We start from the raw sequence: 11,223 nt of genomic DNA, 5'->3' as shown, positions 1-11,223 counted from the left end.
ACCCTGCTTAGGGCCCTGCATGCCACCATCGTGGTCACAGAAAAAGTCCTGTTCTATTCTGTTCCGGACGTCTTTGTGTCCATCATCGCTTTTTTCACTGATTTTATTCATACTTCCCTCTGCCAAGCTTATACCTCCCAAAGTGATGTTTATTTTCTTTTATTAAAATTTGTTTTTATTGATTTAGAGAGAGAGAAACATCCATTTGTTGTTCCAAATAACAAATTGATGCATTCTTTGATTGATGCATGCATGTGCCTGCCCAGGATCGAACTCAACACCTTAGCATATTGGGACGATGCTCCAACCAACGGAGCTACCTGGCCAGGGCCCAAAATGGCCTTTAAAAACATAAATTAGATCATGTCACTGCTCTGCTTGACTCCTTCTAGTGTCTTCCTGTTGCACAAGAATAAAATTCTCACAGTCCGGTTTCTGCTCACTTTTCCAGCCCCATCTCTGCTGTCTCCTCCTCCTCCTCCTGCTCTGGCTTTATTTCCATTCCTGGCGCTCATCTTTCTTACTGGCTGGTCTGGCCTCAGGACCTTTGCATCTGCTGTTCCATTTTCCTGTGCCTTCCTCTCAGATCTTGCTGGTGTGGGCTTCTTAATTTTCACAATCCAGCTCAAGTGTCACCTCCTCAGAGGGTCCTGTTTTTCTTGACTTCCTCCCTGGCCCCTCCCACAGGCCCTCTAACTCATCATCTTGTCTTTCTTCCTTCATAGCTATCTGGAGTTATTTAGTTATGAGTGCGGTCTCCCTACTAAAATGTATACTTCAAGATGTAGGGCCTTGTCTGTCCCATTTACCAGTGTATCCCCCGCATCTGGGAGGGGCTTACCTAATATTTTGTTGGATGTTAGTGAACCCGCCTGAGGTTGCAGTGGGGCAGGTAAGAGCCACAATGAGGACAGGATGCTGGCCCCAGAGACTAGAAAACGAAGCATAGGTTTGGACTTCAGCTTAGCCAGATGGTAATTGTGCAGCCCCAGAGAAATGGCTCTACCTCTTTGCGTTTATTTTCCTCAGATGACAAGGAGAAGTGCTTCCAGTTGGCTTCCTGAGATTGTGGGGAGAATGAGAGAATTATGCGAAAGCACAAAATAGAGATGGAATAAGCGCTGGTTTGAAGAGTAAATCCAGCCTGGCTGGCGAGGCTCAGTAGTTGAGCATTGATCTCTGAACCAGGAGGTCACGATTCAATTCCTGGTTACGCCATATGCCTGGGTTGCAGGTTCCATCCCCAGTAGGGGCATGCAGGAGGCAGCTGATCAATGATTCTCATTGTTGGTGTTTCTATTTCTCTCTCCCTCTCCCTTACTCTCTGAAATCAATAAAAATACATTTAAAAGAAAGTAAATCCACAGGGTTATCCAAAGATAGCAAAATAGAGCCTGGATACTGTTACACTCCTTTAATCTTTTTATTTAAGGAGGCCGATACCCAAGGCTGCTCTGATGGAGAGATACACAGAAAACTGCCTCCCCCAGGCCAAATCCAGACTACCACTGGTTTTCACAGGGCCCATGAGTAATAAGGGTTTTCACATTTTAAAAAAATATATATATTTTTATTGATTTCAAAGAGGAAGGCAGAGGGAGAGAGAGATAGAAACATCAATGATGAGAGCGAATCATTGATAGGCTGCCTCCTGCATACCCCCTCCTGGGGATCGAACCTGCAACCCAGGCATATGGCCTGACTGGGAATCGAACCATGACCTCCTGGTTCGTAGGTCGATGCTCAACCACTGAGCCACACCGGCCAGGCAAGGTTTTCATATTTTTTTAAAATACATTTTTATTGATTCCAGAGAGGAAGGGAGAGGGAGAGAGAGATAGAAACATCAATGATGAGAGAGAATCATTGATCGGCTGCCTCCTATACACTCCATACTGGGGATCGAGCCCCCAACACAGGCATGTGTCCTTGACTAGAATCAAACCTGGGACCCTTCCGTCTGCAGGCCGACGCTCTGTCCACTGAGCCAAACCATCTAGGGCAGTGGTTCTCAACCTTCCTATTGTCTTGACCCTTTAATACAGTTCCTCATGTTGTGGTAATTCCCAACCATAAAATTATTTTTGTTGCTACTTCATAACTGTAATTTTGCTACTGTTATGAATCATAATGTAAATATCTGATATGCAGGATGTATTTTCATTGTTACAAATTGAGCATAATTAAAGCATAGTGATTAATCACAAAAACAATATGTAATTATATATGTGTTTTCCGATGGTCTTAGGTGACCCCTGTGAAAGGGTCGTCCGACCCCCAAAGGGGTCGCGACCCACAGGTTGAGAACCGCTGATCTAGGGCAAGGGTTCTCACATTTTTAAGCGGTGAAAAAAATAATCAAAAGAAGACTGCTTCATGACGTGTGAAAATTGTATGAAATTCAAATTCCAGGGTCCATCCATTAAGCTTTATTGGAACACAGCCTTGCCCATCTGCATCCGTGTGCACTGTGTCCGTGCCTGCTTTTGTGTTACGAGGGCAGAGTTGAGTGGTTGTGACAGAGACGACGTGGCCTCTAAAGTATTTACTCCTTGGTCCTTTGCAGAGGAAGCGTGCAGATTCCTGGCTGGGTCTACAGTGGGGAAGGGATCGTCTAAGGGGCTGGGTGTTGGGGGGACACGTGGCCTCGAGGGCCGTGCCTTGGGCTTTCTGCTGCCTGCGGTGGGAGGCCCTGTCTCACCCCTCACCACAGACACAGTGCCAGCCTCCTGGAATCTAGACAGAGACTGAGGGGAGCTGCACCTCCATGAAGCCTTTGGGGGAAGGGGCCCCCCAAGGGGTGTGCCACAGGAGTCCCATGACCTGTTGCAGCTCATCCAACCTCCCTTTCCCTTTAGTGTTTTCTAGAAGGTGGGAGGTGGGGCCGTTAAATTGGTTTAACCTCCCCGGACCTCAGCTCTCAAAGACAAAGTCAACCTACCCAACAGAGGAGCCCTAGGACCCCCTCTCCTCCCAGCAGCGGCCCCACATCCTCCCCGCAGGCCCCTACAGGAGGGAGGCCTGGGCAGAGAGTTGTCAGAAACAGACAGTGACAGGGAGCTCCTGCTTCGGGAAGTGGAATGTCTGCTCCTAATGACAGGCCTGTCTCCCTGGGGAGCTTGTAATCACCTTGTCAGGCTCCCGCTTCCTGTGGCAGCGATGCCGGCCAATGGAGCCCGAGATCCGGAGGCGCTGTGTGGCCTTGGGGGTGGGGATGTGTGTGCAACAGTCCCTGGGGTGTGGAGGGGAGGAACCAGAATCAAAATGCGAATACAAGGCCAGGTGCAGGGCATGAACTGGAAGCCGGGAGCAAGAGGGGCCTCGGCTGCCATCCCCAGCTCAGGGGGTGGGGGGCGGGGGCGGGGAGCACAGTGCACAGATGTGCCATTGCGATGCCACCTTCCTTCCCCTTGTCCTTCCTCCACCCCCTTGGGGAGGTCCGCAGGGCTTCCTCCACCCCCTCGGGGAGGTCCGCAGGGCTGGGGCCAAGGCCCCCCCACTGTCCCGCTCCCTCGAAGGAAGAAAAGGCCCTTTTCACCAGAGACTTCTCAGAGAGCAGACACCGTCCTGTCTGCCTCGGACTCAGCCTGGGCACCAGCAGCCTCATCCCCTGGGGCCGCCACCCTTGGAAGTAGACGTGGTCAGAGGACTAGCGGTCAAGGCCAGGCTCCAACACTTAGGGCCGGCCGGCAGCGCGGCCCCAGTCAGTCACCGCCTACTTCTCTAAGTTTACATCTCCCTCCTTTAATGATGCCTGTCTCCCCAGGTCATTGGGAGGTCGGAATGACACCCTGTACCTGAAACCACAAAGTCCAGAAAGGGATGTTCGCGGGAATGAGCTACGATCTTTGTGTCCACTCCGTCCCTGTGGGCACTGAGCCTGCCCATTGTACTAGCAGTGAGCCCGGCCCAAAGCGAGGGAGTCTGAGATCAACTAAGCATAGCGTGGCCCACGCAGAGCGAGAGGCCTCTATCGCTAGCACGTTATATAAAATCTAGGAGATGTGAGCGAGGGGAGGAAGGCCCCGGAGATGCCATCGCAGGCTCTCATCACAGGCTCCCACGGTGCCCCGCTTGTGATCTGCCCTCAGCATCTCTCTGTGGGGCCCACCTTCCTGTGTCAGCCGACAGTTAGATGAGACAGCGGTCTGCCTCCCACCACGGCCAGTGCCACAGCCTCTCCCGGTCCTTGGCTCTCATCTGCTCAGGGCTGGACTGGGCGGGACACAGGTTTTTAATGTGTGGGTTTCAGCTGTCACCTGCCTCTCCCCTCTTTATTCTTGGAGGGTGTCAGTGAAGTTCTAGAAACCCCCATAGGACACCGGGGGCAGGGGGGAGCTCAGCACAAAGGGCATGGGCTTAGGTTCTAATCCAGCCCTGCCACTCGGGAGCCACAAAACCCTCGGTCAGTCTGACACCTTTCCTGTCCGCCCCTCAGAGTGGCAGAGGGCAAATGGGAGGTGTCTGTGCAAGTGCTTTGCAAACGATGCTATTTACCCGTGAGGGACTAGTGTTTTCATGTAATGGGTGCTCAGACGTAGACTGGGGTGATGGGACAGAACCGGAAATGGCCCTGAGCTGCCGGTGGGAGGCAGGGGATGGGAGGGGAGGAACGAGGACAGTAATCATCTACTGCTGTCGGGCACTAAACAAAGCCCTCTCCGATTCTCACACAGCCCTGTGGGATGGGAACTATAATCCCACCTCACAGAGGGCAGTCTAGGCTCAGCAACGTTAGGTCATTTGCCCCAAGTTTACCACTGGTGAGGGCAGCGCAAGGCAGCGAGCCGAGTCTGTGGAACCTGGGTGCCCATGATCTTGGCACACTACCAAGTCTCCAAGCCCTGGTGAGGGCACAGGACTGAAGTCGAGGCAGGTGGAGGAGGAGAGTGAACCCGGTGGAGGAAGGGACAGGAAGGATGTCTCCGTGCTGGGCACAGTGCCTGGTCCACCGAAGGTCCAGGGCTACTACCAGCCCATAGAGCACTTTTATGTAAATTAGAAAAGGGAGGTGCAGCCAAGAGCCTTGCCTAGCGGTGCTTGCAAAGTGAATAACATGTACAATTGTATTAGTACATGGCAGCCCTGGGAGGGGCTCTGAAATTAATTAAGAAAAGAAAAAAACAAATAAAGTCTAGGAAACAATGGAGTTGAACAATAAAGAGTCACTGGGGATGGGGAAGAAGGAAAAATGTGGGAAAAATACGCAAATGGGGAGGAGTGTCAAAGGGGGCTGTGGTTGCTGAGAAGGAGGTGGAGGCGGGACTTGGCCTGCCCGCTCCCAGTGCAGACCCCATGCATTGGGTGGCCTCTCCAAACAGCTGCTGCTAGTAACACACCTTGCTCCCTGCTGCTTCACCTGCTGGACGGTCAGCTCTGGACAGGCGGGGGGAGAGATGTTGCAGCGTTTTTCTCTTCAGTTCTCAGTGAACCGAGGAGGCGTCTTTTGGCCAACATGGCTAGATGGTGCTCAGTCACTACCGTGCAATTGTACACAGCAGCCCTGAGGAGGACTTTGAAATTAATTAATTAAGAAAAAACAAGCCTGGCCAGTGTGCTCAGTGGTTGACCGTGAACCTATGAACCAGGAGGTCACAGTTCAATTCCCGGTCAGGGCACATGCCCAGTTGTAGGGCGTGCAGGAGGCAGCTGATCAATAATTCTTTCTTTTTTAAAAAAAATATGTTTTTATTGATTTCAGAGAGGAAAGGAGAGGGAAAAGAGAATACAAACATCAGTGATGAGAGAGAATCATTGATTGGCTGCCTCCTGCACGCCCCCTACTGGGGATCGAGCCAGCAACCCTGGCATATGCCCTTGACCGGAATCAAACCCAGGACCCTTCAGTCTACAGGTCGATGCTCTATCCACTGAGCCAAACCAGCTAGGGCAATGATTCTTTCTTATCATTGATATTTCTATTTCTCTCTCTCCCTCCCTTCCTCTCTAAAATCAATAGAAATATGTTAAATTTAAAAAAAGAAAAATACAAAACAAAACAAAATCTAGGCTATAGATTTTGTGGCTTGTTCCGCCTCCCCTTCCTGGCCTTGGAGCCCAGCAGGAGGTGGAATGGGGGTCCCCACCAAATCCTTCTGCTCCCCTGGAGCTCCAGAGTCTGGGGCTGGTGGCCCTGCCCAGGAACCTGGACTCAGACCTGTCCTCCCTTTCCTGCAGGCCTGGGGATGGATTGTGCAAAAGTGGTACCGTAAGTACCCTGAGTCAAGAGCTTAGTTCACAACCTAATTACTAATTACTCACTTGCTTATTACCTTGAGCATTGCATCAGGACCGTGAGAATGGCTTTATAGCCACTTAAATTAGTATCAGCTCCCCTCACCCCAGACACACACACAGGTTCAGTAGTAAATCCTGCTGAAAGTCACTCCAGCCCCAGCCTATCCCCCACAACGCCTGGCACACTCAGGCCATCCCTTCCAGAATGGGAAAAGCTGCCCAGCCTGCAGAATCCCCAACATCAGATCCCCAAGATGGGGCCTGCCACGGTCATCTCACCCATCCCTATTCCCTGGGATGTATTGCACTGGACACTTCAGAGATTTTATATCTGATCTCAGATGCCCAGGGAAGTCCCTCCTCTAGTCTGACTCCCATTCCTTCTTGCTGCAGTTGTAGTGTTTTCCCTCTCGTTTGGCCCTCCGAGTAAATAGTGTGAGAGCATTTGATGGTGGGTATAGCAGACTCATCCTCCTTGTATTCCCGCCTCACAGCCTAGAGTCAGCCATACAGGAAAATGGGAGCAAGACCTTGGGGCCTCTTCTCCTGCCCCTCGCTTGACCCCTCTATTCCCCCACTCTGAGCTCCTCTGCCTGCTGATCTGGGCTCTGTCTGGGCCTGCTGCTGCTGTGGCAACACCAGCAAGGTGCAGCACTGATGTAGAGAGAGCTGAGCCCTGGCTTCTGCTGCCATGCAGGGAGCAGGGAGCAGGGCTCTGAGCGTACCCAGATACGAGGGTGAGGGCGAGGACTTTAGCTCTGCAACCCTGGGCACGTGACTTGACCCCAGTTTCCCCAACTGTAAAACGAGGTGGCAGCTGCCTATCTTACAGGCACTGTGAGAACTGAACCTGACGATGTTGGTGAGAGTGCTTTGTAAGCCGTTAAGCACAGACCAGAAACAAGTAATTATCGCTCACTGTCCCGGGTATGCTGACTTAAACACTCAGTTCACAACTCCCCGCGCTGCCCCCTTCCCGGGCTGATCCCGCTGAGCTCTGATCACTTAAGGCCTCTGGAGCTGGTGCAGAGCCTTGAGGTTTTGCCGACAGGCTGCCGAGTAATATTTTTGCATCACTATTTCCCAGAGAAGACGGAAACCTCCATGAGGCCAGAGGATGTCCCTTGTATGTCCTTCTGCATCTCATTTAGGATTGTGTACACAAGACAGAATGAACAAACATGCATCGAGATCCTCCTCCAAGGACATGACTGACACAGTGATGGCGAACCTTTTGAAAAACCCTAACTTAACTCTGGTGCCGTGTCACATATAGAAATTTTCTGATATTTGCAACCATAGTAAAACAAAGATATTTATTTTATATATTTAAATGCCATATAACAAAGAAAAATCAACCAAAAAAATGAGTTCGCGTGTCGCCTCTGACACGCATGTCATAAGTTCGCCATCACTGACTTACACAATAGCCCTCATTATTCCCAACAAGCTTTCTGCATAAATTTATTTATTTATTTTTAAAATATATTTTATTGGTTTTTTTACAGAGAGGAAGGGAAAGGGATAGAGAATAAGAAACATCAACGAGAGAGAAACATCGATCAGCTGCCTCCTGCACACCTCCTACTGGGGATGTGCCCGCAACCAAGGTACATGCCCTTGACCGGAATCGAACCTGGGACCTTTCAGTCCAAAGGCTGATGCTCTATCCACCGAGCCAAACCGGTTAGGCCTATTTTATTTATTGATGAGAGAGAGAGAGAGAGAAGAGATTGAATTGTTTGTTCCATTTATTTATAGATTCATTCATTGGTTGCTCCTTATATGTGCCCTGATCAGGGATTGAGCCCAAAACCTTGGCTCCAACCAAGTGAGCTATCGGGCCAGCCAGAGCTCTGATTAGAAATTGAGACTCAGAAGTTAAATGACTTACTTGCAGGCGTAAGGTTACTATGTTGTAGCATCAAGCCTGATTCATAATTATTACTTAATAAATGTTTATTGAATGAGAACAGAATGACTAGATGCATCGTAAGTGGCCTTGGATCTATCTGTTCCCGGAGCCCACAGTTTTTCTAGGAAAGCACATAGCATCTCATTGACTCACGGGGCGAAGGACCTGGTGGGGACGTGGAGCTGGCAGCTCTGTCGCCTCAGGCTGTCCCTCCCCATTCCCAACCCACCCGCAGTTAGCCCCTCAGGCACCCAGCTCCAGAGCAGAATTCCGGGTATTCACAGTGAAGTAATCACCTCCTTGCTTCAGGCATTTCACAGCCCAGCCCAGGTACCATTTGGAGACTGGCAGGGAGACTGTCTGGTGCACGACTGAAACCTTAAAGGGAAGGGACAGCATTACCATCTGTGCCTCTGCTTAATGCCCTGAACAAGTCCCGTCAAGCATCGAACCCCAGTCCCAATCTGTCCTGTTACTTCAGTTTCTAACACTGAGCAGGTACAGTTCTAGGCTTTGAACTAGGCTTCCTTGACGGAGCATTCTGCTGGTGGCGCCCCCGCTGCCCCCCCTCCCTTATGGGAGGCTGACAGACAGCGTTCCTGCCTTTGAGAAGAGAGTGGATGCATTTCATTGATTCTCAGAGCTGGAAAGGACTATTGTGCTCATCTAGGCTCACCCCTTACCTGGTGCCTGAGAGCCCTGCAGAACCCCTCACTTCTCACACTTCATCTGTTTAAAGTTGCTTCGGACCTGCCCCTGAGTGAACTCACCTATGATCTGGCTCCTCATAACTCTCTCCTCTGGTCTAGGTTGGCCCTCTGAAGCCAGTCCCTTTTTTAAAAAATATTTTTTATTGATTTCAGAGAGAAAGGGAGAGGGAGAGAAAGATAGAAACATCAATGATATGTCCCCTACTGGGGGTCAAGCCCACAACCTTCAACCAGTTTCCCTGATATAAACATAACCATAGAAAAATTATCAAAACTGAGAAATTAACACTGGAGTCCCACTTACTGAACTGCCAGTTCCCACCAGCTTTCCACTAATGTCCCTTTTCTGTTCCAAGATCCAGTTCAGGAGAGTACGTTGCATTAGTATACACCTATTTTTAATTGATATTTTTTAGAGAGGGAGGAAGAGAGAGAGAAACATCAAAATGAGAGAGATACATCGATTGTTTGCCTCCCATACATGCCCTGACCAGGGATGGAACAGGCAACCCCAGGTATGTGCCCTGACTGGGAATTGAACCCATAAACTTCTGGTGCACAGGATGACACTCCAACCAAATGAGCCCCAGTAATTGTGATTACTATTTTGTAGCTGGCTGTTTTCATTGGTAATCCTATATAATAAAACCCTAATATGCAAATCGACCAAATGGTGGAACAACCGGTTGCTATGACACACACTGACCACCAGGGGGCAGACGCTCAATGCAGGAGCTGCCCCCTGGTGGTCAGTACGCTCCCACAGGGGGAGCGCCGCTCAGTCAGAAGCTGGGCTCACGGCTGGCCAGTGTAGCAGTGGTGGCGGGAGCCTCTTCTGCCTCCATGGCAGTGCTAAGGACCCCTCTGGGGATGTCTGACTGCCGGCTTAGGCCCACTCCTAAGCTGGCAGTTGGACATCCCTCAAGGGGTTCTGAACTGAGAGAGGGCACAGGTGGGGCTGAGGGACCCCATTCCCCCCGACCCCAGTGCACGAATGTCGTGCACCAGGCCTCTAGTATATTATAAACATTTCCCAGTCAATTAAAATTCTTCCATCATCACCACTTTCAATGGCAGCATAATGTTCCATTATATGGATTTTTCATAATTTCGCTTAGCCAATAGCTTATTATTCTACACTTATATTGTTTCTAATTTTTCACTATTATGAAGAATGATGAGATGAATATCATGCACATACTTTTTTTTTAAAAAAAAATGTTTTTATTGATTCCAGAGGTAGAGGGAGAGGGAGAGAAACATCTATGGATCAGCTGCCTCCTGCACGCCCCCAACTGGGCATTGAGCCTGCAACTCAGACATGTGCCTAGACAGGGAATCGAACTAGTGACCTCTTGGTGCATGGGTCGACACTCGCCCACTGAGCCACACCGGCCTGGCCACATACTTTTGATATACATATCTGATTATTTTGCCACAAGCAAAATCCCAGAAATGGAATTGTGTGGACCTCTCCCCCCACCCCCGCTTCCAAGTCCGTAGCCAGGATGTGGCCCTACTGGTGGCCTTTATATTCCAAAGACTGCTCGCCCCTGAACCTGAAGCAGGCGGGGGGGGGGGGGGGGGGGGGGAGAAGCAAAGAGACCTCAGAGGGGACCGCGGCCTTTGGATGGTGGCGACGGCAAGAGGAGATGGGAGCATCACGAGAAGTCCAGGTGCCCCCTGGCTTCTCAGCCTTCTTCCAGGGTAAGCAGCCCCAGCTAGGTAGCTTGTTCCGTAGGAAGAGAATAATGCTTGCTCTGAGCCCAAGGATAATGGGAAGGGGCTGTGGGGGGAGGGGGGGAGAAGCTGCTAATGCATTTTTGCCAGCATCTTTGGTTTCTCCAATATTCAGCCAGACAATTAGCAGGTCCCCAAGGATGGCCTTGCTCCTCACGTCATCCCCATTTCCTATAAATGGGAAGTGGCTGGGGAGTAGGGTGTGTGTGTGTGTGTGTGTGTGTGTGTGTGGTGAGGGAGGAAGGGAAAGGGACATAATGGTTTTCCTACCACTGACTTAGTGGGGAACTGAGACCCAAAGAAGCATCTACTTGCCCAGAATGCCCCAGTCTTGTGAGGAGTAGTGTGGATGTTGGGACTTTCTCTAAGGCTCTGAAGTCACTGGCCAGGCTAAGTGAGGGATTGCTGCCTCTGCTTGGTTCCTGGAGCCCAGAGACTGTGTGTGCTGTGTGTGTGTTGGGGGTGGGGGTTGGGGGGAGGGAGGTTAGTGATTGGACTGAAGGATTGCCTCAGTTTATCTGAAAATAGTACCCATCTCTTGAATGTCATAAGAATTAAATGAGTAAATACATGAAAAGCATTTAGAACGGTGCTTGGCACAATGAGTAATAGTTAGCTACT

The sequence above is a fragment of the Myotis myotis genome, unplaced genomic scaffold, assembly GCF_014108235.1.
Source record: "Myotis myotis isolate mMyoMyo1 unplaced genomic scaffold, mMyoMyo1.p scaffold_m19_p_18, whole genome shotgun sequence".
Classification (NCBI taxonomy): domain Eukaryota; kingdom Metazoa; phylum Chordata; class Mammalia; order Chiroptera; family Vespertilionidae; genus Myotis; species Myotis myotis.
The sequence above is the reverse complement of the archived record's forward strand: the minus strand, read 5'-3'. Positions refer to the sequence as shown.